The sequence below is a fragment of the Schistocerca piceifrons genome, chromosome 2 (genome assembly GCF_021461385.2).
Source record: "Schistocerca piceifrons isolate TAMUIC-IGC-003096 chromosome 2, iqSchPice1.1, whole genome shotgun sequence".
Lineage (NCBI taxonomy): Eukaryota > Metazoa > Arthropoda > Insecta > Orthoptera > Acrididae > Schistocerca > Schistocerca piceifrons.
Genome location: NC_060139.1, coordinates 137075052 through 137084375, shown reverse-complemented (window position 1 = coordinate 137084375; position 9324 = coordinate 137075052). Strand labels below are relative to the sequence as shown.

Sequence of the window (9324 nt, the reverse complement as noted above, 5' to 3'; positions counted from 1 at the left end):
ACTCTACCTGTGCTGCTAGAACATGTGCCTTTACAAGTACGACACAACATGTGGTTCATGCACGATAGAGCTCCTGCACATTTCAGTCGAAGTGTACACCAATAGAAAAGGTACGATAGGATATGATGTCTCTGTCATAGTACGATTCCAATCCTTGTAATGCTTTATCACTACCTCGTACTATAGCAACAACAGATTCGGTGACCGATGATGGATTGGTAGAGGCGGACCAATTCCATGGCCTCCACGCTCTCCTGACCTCAACCCTCTTGACTTTCATTTATGGGGGCATTTTAAAGCTCTTGTCTACGCAATCCCGGTACCAAACGTAGAGACTCTTCGTGCTCGTATTGTGGACGGCTGTGATACAATACGCCAATTTCCAGGGCTGCATCAGCGCATCAGGGATTCCATGCGACGGAGGGTGGATGCATGTATCCTCGCTAACGGAGAACATTTTGAACATTTCCTGTAACAAAGTGTTTGAAGTCACGCTGGTACGTTCTGTTGCTGTGTGTTTCCATTCCCTGATTAATGTGATTTGAAGAGAAGCAATAAAATGAGCTCTAACATGGAAAGTAAGCGTTTCCGGACGCATGTCCACATAACTTATTTTCTTTCTTTGTGTGTGAGGAATGTTTCCTGAAAGTTTAGCCGTACCTTTTTGTAACACCCTGTATACGCAATGCAATAGGGGATAGATGTTTTTGAAAGTAACAACAACAATGACGTATGGTAACGAATATTTTCGTTTATCCGGTTCACACAGATAAAATTTGATTTTGGAGATGCGGTTCAGTTCTTGAGATACAATTCAGTTCCTGAGGTGCAGTTCAGTTCTTGAGATACAATTTGACTCTGATATTTCAATGCAGAGAAACTTTTAACTTACACGCTACAACAGTAACACTGGTTGAGAATATTTTTTACAATTTTTCCATTAGCACTGGATGAGAATGGTTCCTACATATTTTTATAAATCTACGCTAAAAACTAATACAGTTATACTCTTTTTACTACTACAACTACATTCCACAGCCTCAAGAACATAGGTTTAACAGTAATTCTGACACAGACCGGGTCAAATATCTCACGAAATGAGCGTCAAACGAAACAACCACAAAGAACGAACCTTGTCTAGCTTGAAGGGGGAAACCAGATGGCGCTATGGTTGACCCGCTAGATGGCGCTGCCATAGGTCAAACGGACATCAACTGCGTTTTTTAAAATAGGAATCCCCATTTTTATTACATATTCGTGTAGTACGTAAAGAAATATGAATGCTTTAGTTAGACCACTTTTTTCGCTTTGTGATGGACGGCGCTGTAACAGTCGCAAACGTATAAGTATGTGGTATCACTAAACATTCCGCCAGTGCGGACGGTATTTGCTTCGTGATACATTCCCCGTGTTAAAATGGACTGTTTACCAATTGCAGAAAAGGTCGATATCGTGATGATGTATGGCTATTGTGATCAAAATGCCCAATGGGCGTGTGCTATGTATGCTGGTGGTATCCTGGACGACATCAGCCAAGTGTCCGGACCGGCGGTGGTCTAGCGGTTCTAGGCGCTCAGTCCGGAACCGCGCGACTGCTACGGTCGCAGGTTCGAATCCTGCCTCGGGCCTGGATGTATGTGATGTCCTTAGGTTAGTTAGGTTTAAGTAGTTCTAAGTTCTAGGGGACTGATGACCACAGATATTAAGTCCCATAGTGCTCAGAGCCATTTGAACCATTTTGTCCGGACCGTTTCCCGAATAGTTACGTTATTTAAGGAAACGGGGAGTGTTCAACCACGACCTGCAACAAATGATGATGCCCAAGTAGGTGTTTTAGCTGCTGTCGCGGCTAATCCGCACATCAGTAGCAGACAAATTGCGCGAGAATCGGGAATCTCAAAAACGTCGGTGTTGAGAATGCTACATCAACATCGATTGCACGCATACCATGTTTCTATGCACCAGGAATTGCGTGGGGACGACTTTGAACGTCCTGTACAGTTCTGTCACTGGGCTCAAGAGAAATTACGGGACGATGACCGATTTTTTGCACGCGTTCTATTTAGCGACAAAGCGTCATTCATCATCGTAAACCGGCATAATATGCAACGGAAAATTCACGATGGCTGCGACAAGTGGAACATCTGCGACCTTGGCGGGTTAAAGTATGGTGCAGCATTATGGGAGGAAGGATAATTGGCCCCCATTTTATCGATGGCAAACTAAATGGTGTAATGTATGCTGATTTCCAACGTAATGTTCTACCAATATTACTACAAGATGCTTCACTACATGACGTCAGAATGGCGATGTACTTCCAACATGATGGATGTCCGGCACACAGCTCGCATGCGGTTGAAGCGGTATTGAATAACATATTTCATGACAGGTGGATTGGTCGTCGAAGCACCATACCATGGCCCGCACATTCACCGGATCTGACGTCCCCGGATTTCTTTCTGTGGGGAAACTTGAAGGATATTCGCTACCGTGACCCACCGACAGCACCTGACAACATGTGTCAGTGCATTGTCAATGCATGTGCAAACATTACGGAAGGTGAACTACTCGCTGTTGAGAGGAATGTCGTTACACGTATTGCCAAATGCATTGAGGTTGACAGACACCATTTTGAGCATTTATTGCATTAATGTGGTATTTACAGATAATCACGCTGTGACAGCATGCGTTCTCAGAAATGATAATTTCACAAAGGTACCTGTATCACATTGGAACAAGCGAAATATAATGTTCAAACATACCTAAGTTCTGTATTTTAACTTAAAAAACCTACCTGTTTCCAACTGTTCGTCTAAAATTGTGAGCCATATGTTTGTGACTATTACAGCGCCATCTATCACAAAGCGAAAAAAGTGGTCCACCTAAAACATACGTATGTCTTTAAGTAGTACACGAATATGCAATAAAAGTGGGGGTTCCTATTTAAAAAAACGCAGTTGATATCCGTTTGACCTATGGCAGTGCCATCTAGCCGGCCAACCATAGCGCCATCTGGTTTCTCCCTTTCGTTCTTTGTAGTTTTTTCGTTTGACGCTTATTTCGTGAGATAATTGGCCCGATCACGCACAATGGACCACCCTGTACATGCTTCTTCGTAAACTTTAGGAGGTACATGATGCACAGATGGCCGCATAAGTAGGTATCAAAGCCATGGTAGTGACGAAAATTGTAGAACACACGTTTTCTATCGCCAACGGCTTTGCTGCAGTGTTAACACCAGTTCCCGTCAGATCACCGAAGTTAAGTGCTGTAGGGCTGGGCTAGTACTTGGGTGGGTGACTATCCGGTCTGCCAGGCGCTGTTGGCAAGACAGGTGCACTCAGCCCTTGTGAGAAAAAGTGAGGAGCTACTTGATTAAGAAGTAGCGGCTCTGGTCTTGGAAACTGACATACGGCTGGGAGAGCAGTGTGCTCACCACATGCCCCTCCATGTCTGCATCCAGTGACGCCTATGGGCTAAGGATGACACGGCGGCCGGTCGGTACCGTTGGGCCTTCACGGCCTGTTCGAGAGGAGTTTAGTTTTAGTTTCTATCGGTGAGGTATCGTTGTAACTCTGCTGGCGGTTGCAAGTCTCCAATGAGTCGAAACAGTGGACGTTATTTGTATACATATGCACTCAATGGGTTCCTGGTCCCACAGCAACATTTAAATTTACAATTCCACATTCTCTGGATTTCCTCAGAGTCATCGGAGGTAATGCATCACACATAAGCACACCACGGAGTCTTGGAATGCTGAATATTTCCCTGACAAACTTGAGCAGGTCTGTATTTGTAAGCGGTCTGTCCGGTAGAATAGCTAAAGCTGTTGATGTTGTTTTTTTATTGAAGAGATCAAGTACTTTCTTGTATGGTTTCAGGTATAGTCCTTTTCCAGTGGCTGCTGCTTTCCATCGTGTGGTTATATCTTCTTGCTTCCTCTAGCTGTTCCTGTGAGTTCTGTGCGTTGTTGACTGTTCTGGCAGTAGCCGCAGCACCACCAGCCAGCCAGCCCATCGCTGAGAGACCTGCGGGGGCAGGAATGAGGAAGGGGATAATTGCACATGATTTTTTGGGCACTGGCAGAACCCTGGGTGCTTTAACCTGTCCTTTTGCTTCAGGCCACTTTGAGCTGCATACATTGATGTCAGGATACAATTTTTTTAATACCCTTTCTTCTTCTTCATCGTTGTCTTCTTCTTCTTCAGTGCACGACATGCAGCATTCATAACTTGCTTTAAATTCATCACCCCTAAACCCAACTTAATTTTACCACACATAGTTTTATCAACTAAAAATGCTGTAATGCGCTGTCCTGTAATAATATCCTTTCTTCTGCGTATCGCCTTAACCTTATCAGCGAAAATTCAATCTGTGACTTGACATCCTGGGAGATCTTTATGTTCCGTAAATGCAACATCGTGTTCCAAGCACGCCTTGTCAAGTGGGTTAATCCCCTTATCACCATTGATCAAATGCTTTTGAATCTTTGTACTAGGTCCACAGTAATTATATCCTGGAATGTGCAACTCCACTCACAGTTTGTCTAGAATACCACTGCCTCCTTTAATGCGTCTCCTATCATGCATGTTACATTACTGTGCTGGTTGTGCTTTGTGCACTCCATTAGATAGCAAATGATCAGCATCAATCCAGCTGCTTCGTGTTGCAGGAAAGCCATTTAAGTAGTGCTCTATTCCCACTGTGTCTTACGACACGCTCTAAGAGAAACACGTGTGGTTCTGAGCTCTTCGCACTTCCTTGCTGTAAAAGCATCTCGAAATTCCAGTGCCATTGCTATTCTTTAAGATGTAAATTTGGGGATTTGTTCTCTGTATTTTGGAAACTGAAAATCTCAGTCACCCAGTTTGGAAGGTATGACTTCTCAAATGCTCTCTTGTGTTTTGAGATACATGCCAGATCAGTCACATTAAATTTCTCTTTAGGTGGATCCAGCATTTTAATACAATAATACACTGTATCAATTAGTCCATTATCCAGAACATCGATTGGCCCCACTTATATTGCGCTATGTTTGGCTCGATTATAGTGTGCAATTATTTATAGTAGGATATATATCCATTTGTATGAGCCGCTAAGGTTAAAATGCATTCGCATTTGACATTTTATTGTTCTGTTCAGACGTTCCACGATACTCGCCTTCAGGTGGGTGAATGTTGAGCAGTGATGTATTCCATACCGCTGTATCACAGTGTTGAAATACCTATTGTAAAACTCTCCACCGTGATCAGTTTGGAGGTTGTCTGGGCATCGATTCGCCCCTGTCTGCAACATATTCTCAAACACATCCGCAACATTTATCTCCCTTTTTGTTTCAACGGATAATGCCCAGGCAAATTTGGAGTATGTATCAATAACCATTAAAATATATTTGAATCCATTATTCTCATGTAAATATTCTCTCATATCTACAAGCTCAGCCTGCCATAAGTCATCCAAACCTTTATCATAACATGCCTACGAGGATATGTGAGCCGGCCGAAGTGGCCGTGCGGTTAAAGGCGCTGCAGTCTGGAACCGCAAGACCGCTACGGTCGCAGGTTCGAATCCTGCCTCGGGCATGGATGTTTGTGATGCCCTTAGGTTAGTTAGGTTTAACTAGTTCTAAGTTCTAGGGGACTAATGACCTCAGCAGTTGAGTCCCATAGTGCTCAGAGCCATTTGAACCATTTGATGATATGTGTTGTATGCTGATTTGTGCAGTTCTCGAACTACTGTCTCCATACTTATTCGATTATACCTCTCTCTCTATGCTCTGAAATTATTGAGACAATGTCGTTCGCCAGCCGCTGTGACCGAGCGGTTCTAGGCGCTTCAGTCCGGAACCGCGCTGCTGCTACGGTTGCATGTTCGAATGCTGCCTTGGGCATGGCTGTCTGTGATGTCCTTAGGCTAGTTGGGTTTAAGTAATTCTACGTCTAGGGGACTGATGACCTCAGATGTTAAGTCTCATAGCGCTTAGAGCCATTTGAACAACTCATTTGACTGAGCCATATTGCCCGCAGCAGCTGATGCCACGAGCAGATATAGTCGATCTGTTACCTCACTGGGGTCGTCATAGTATATAATTATACTGAGGAGACTGACTGCTGACTCTTTTATGCTGAATGTCAATACCACCACCAATACTATTCCGGTTGTTTAATAATGGTTTTATAATGTCTCTGTATTTCACACTGAGTTGGTTTCCTGCTTTCCTGTGTGCACTGGTCAATTGTAGTATTTCACCATACAGTTCCAGATTTTTGGCTGAAAATTTTACTGTTTTTGAGGGTTTTAGGAAAATAACGTTCAGTAGACCTGATGTTCTTTGACATTCCCTATTCCTTGCCTGTTAAGGTTATAGGCTGTGTGCCCAACATGTATGGTTTTTCCCCACTGACACCGAAAGTCTTGTGTATCCCAGCGTTGCTGTGACGGTTAATGAAACTGGCAATAGCATCCTCGTTGTCGTTCCGTAATTTCACAGGAGATTCAGTCACTGGTTTAAACGTTTCTCGCAGTGTCTGCTCTCAGTCCGTCCTAACCTCAGCAACCACAACTTCTCTTGAGTGACCTTCCGTGCAGCGATGAGCTTATGCTTAGTTGACATATTGCTATATACCCACATCACCTAGGTTCCGGGAGTTCCGGACCCTGTACAGAAAATTTCCGCCCTTTTTATTGCTCGTGAAAACCACACATTGCATCTTGTATCACCATACAGTGAGACCTTCAGAGGTGGTGGTCCAGATTGCTGTACACACTGGTACCTCTAATACCCAGTAGCACGTGCTCTTGCATTTGTGCATGCCTGTATTCGTCGTGGCATACTATCCACAAGTTCATCAGGCCACTGTTGGTCGAGATTGTCCCACTCCTCAACGGCGATGCGGCGTAGATCCCTCAGAGTGGTTGGTGGGTCACGTCGTCCATAAACAGCCCTTTTCGATCTATCCCAAGTATGTTCGATAGGGTTCATGTCTGGAGAATATGCTGGCCACTCTAGTCGAGCGGTGTCCTTATCCTGAAGGAAGTCGTTCACAAGATGTGCACGATGGGGGCGCGAATTCTCGTCCATGAAGACGAATGCATCCCCAATATGCTGTCGATACGGTTGCACTATGGGTCAGAGGATGGCATTTACGTATCGTACAGCCATTACGGCGCCTTCCATGACCACCAGTGGCGTTCGTCGGCCCCATATAATGCCACCCCGAAACAGGAGGGAACCTCCACCTTGCTGCACTCGCTGTACAGCGTGTCCTAGGCGTTCATCCTGACAGGGTTGTCTCCAAACACGTCTCCTACGATTGTCTGGTTGAAGGCATATGTGACACTCATCGGTTAAGAGAACGTGATGCCAATCCTGAGCGATCCATCCGGCCCATATGTACCGCGCTGCATGGTGTCGTGGTTGGAAAGATGGACCTCGCCACGGATGTCAGGAGTGAAGTTGCACATCATACATCCTGTTGCACTCATTTTGAGTCGCAACACCACGTCCTATAGCTGTACGAAAACCATTATTCAACATGGTGGCGTTGCTGTTAGTATTCCTTTAAGCCATAATCCGCAGATAGCGATCATCCACTGCAGTAGTAGCCATTGGGCGGCCAGAGTGAGGCATGTCATCGACAGTTCCTGTCTCCCTGTATCTCCTCCAGGTCCGAACAACATCACCTTGGTTCACTCCGGGACGCCTGGACACTTCCCTTGTTGAGAGCCCTTCCTGGCACAAAGTAACAATGCGGACGCGATCAGACTGCGGTGTTGACCGTCTAGGCATGGTTGAACTACAGACAACATGAGCCGTGTACCTCCTTCTTGGTGGAAATACTGGAATTTATCGGCTAACGGACCCCCTCCGTCTAATAGGCGCTGCTCATGCATGGTTGTTTACATCTTTGAGCAGGTTTAGTGACATCTCTGAGCAGTCAAAGGGACTGTGTACGTGATCCAATATCCATAGTCAACGTCTATCTTCAGGAGTTCTGGGAACTGGGGTGTTGCAAAACTTTTTTTTGACGTGTGTACTAAATTGGGTACTTCATTCGCTACACCTTATGTATATTTCGTTCAACCTTTCCAGGTACATCATGTAGTTTCTTTTCAGTTCCAATAACTTCTCCAGCTAAGCCGTGTACTTTCTTTCCCAGCATGATGTGGGTGTATGTGTCGAATTCTTTAAACCCAGCATCTGATCATTGATCAGTCTCAGAAGGGTCTGGGCACACGTCTCTATCTCCTGAACTTTGGGTTCGAGAGACTGAAATTTTGCCATCTCTGTCCCTGCACACCAATCCTCTCAGGCTAATGCCTGACACACGTGCGAACTGGTTCATGGTGTGATGTATACTGACATACTCATCACTTTTTCCGTAGCCATATATATATAGAAACTCCTGGAAGTTCCGTCTATACCAACTGTCATTCAGTTTTCTTGACTTATCAATAACGAGAGACCTGTACTGTGCGTGATTCCAGCAACCTGCATGTATCTTTACAAAATCATTGAATGCCATGTCAATTCCTATAATGCACCTGGAAAATGTGTTTTAGATTCAAATTATCTTGTCTGAAAGCTATAATGAGATTTGAATTACTCCTCGCCAGCTCTTTCGGGATTCTGGAATATGTCTGACTGAAATAAAATACGTAAATATCCATATGACGACTAAAACAGAAATATCGTAAAATTTGATCTTTGATTTCCATGGCAACATCAAACACGCACACTGTGTGCGCTTTACTTTTTCTTCTGGGAGGATCTGACTATTTTGACTGAATGTCGTGTATGTTAGACCACCAACAACCTGCAGTGTCTCGAGCAGTAGTTGTTACTTGGGCTGAAACAGCGTTTTTTAAAATACACATACATGCTCAAAGCGGAATCTGTCCAGGTGCGTTAGCAGTGACAGGAGTACATTTCTCTTGGCACAGTTGGATGGATCTACAGTTATAGGGTAGGAGTACCCATTCTTCTCCTTCTTCTTCTTCCAGTCCTCTTCCATATCACCAGAGGACCAGTTACTTACAAAGAAGTCCGATGCTTCACCCACCTGGCCATGATACTAACTACATCAGGTTTTGGTGTCCAACGGGCTTTTATAGAAAAATGAACACTTATAGTAATAATAATACATGTAGCCACTGTAGTGCAGTCATCTTACTGAGTGAGCTACAATCGCTCTACCTTACATTATATGATGATGGAGTAATTAAATAAGAAAAACAACAAAGATTTGCAACTGTATCTGTTATATTTACATTTCAGCTATGATGTATAGGCTGCATTACATCAACAACAAAACAACTGACTAA

The 9324-nt window shown here is 44.3% G+C and overlaps 1 pseudogene; it reads left to right on the top strand.

Annotated features, from left to right (window-relative positions):
* Positions 1 to 3210: 3210 nt before the first annotated feature.
* Positions 3211 to 3328, top strand: LOC124778469 (annotated as a pseudogene).
* Positions 3329 to 9324: the final 5996 nt, after the last annotated feature.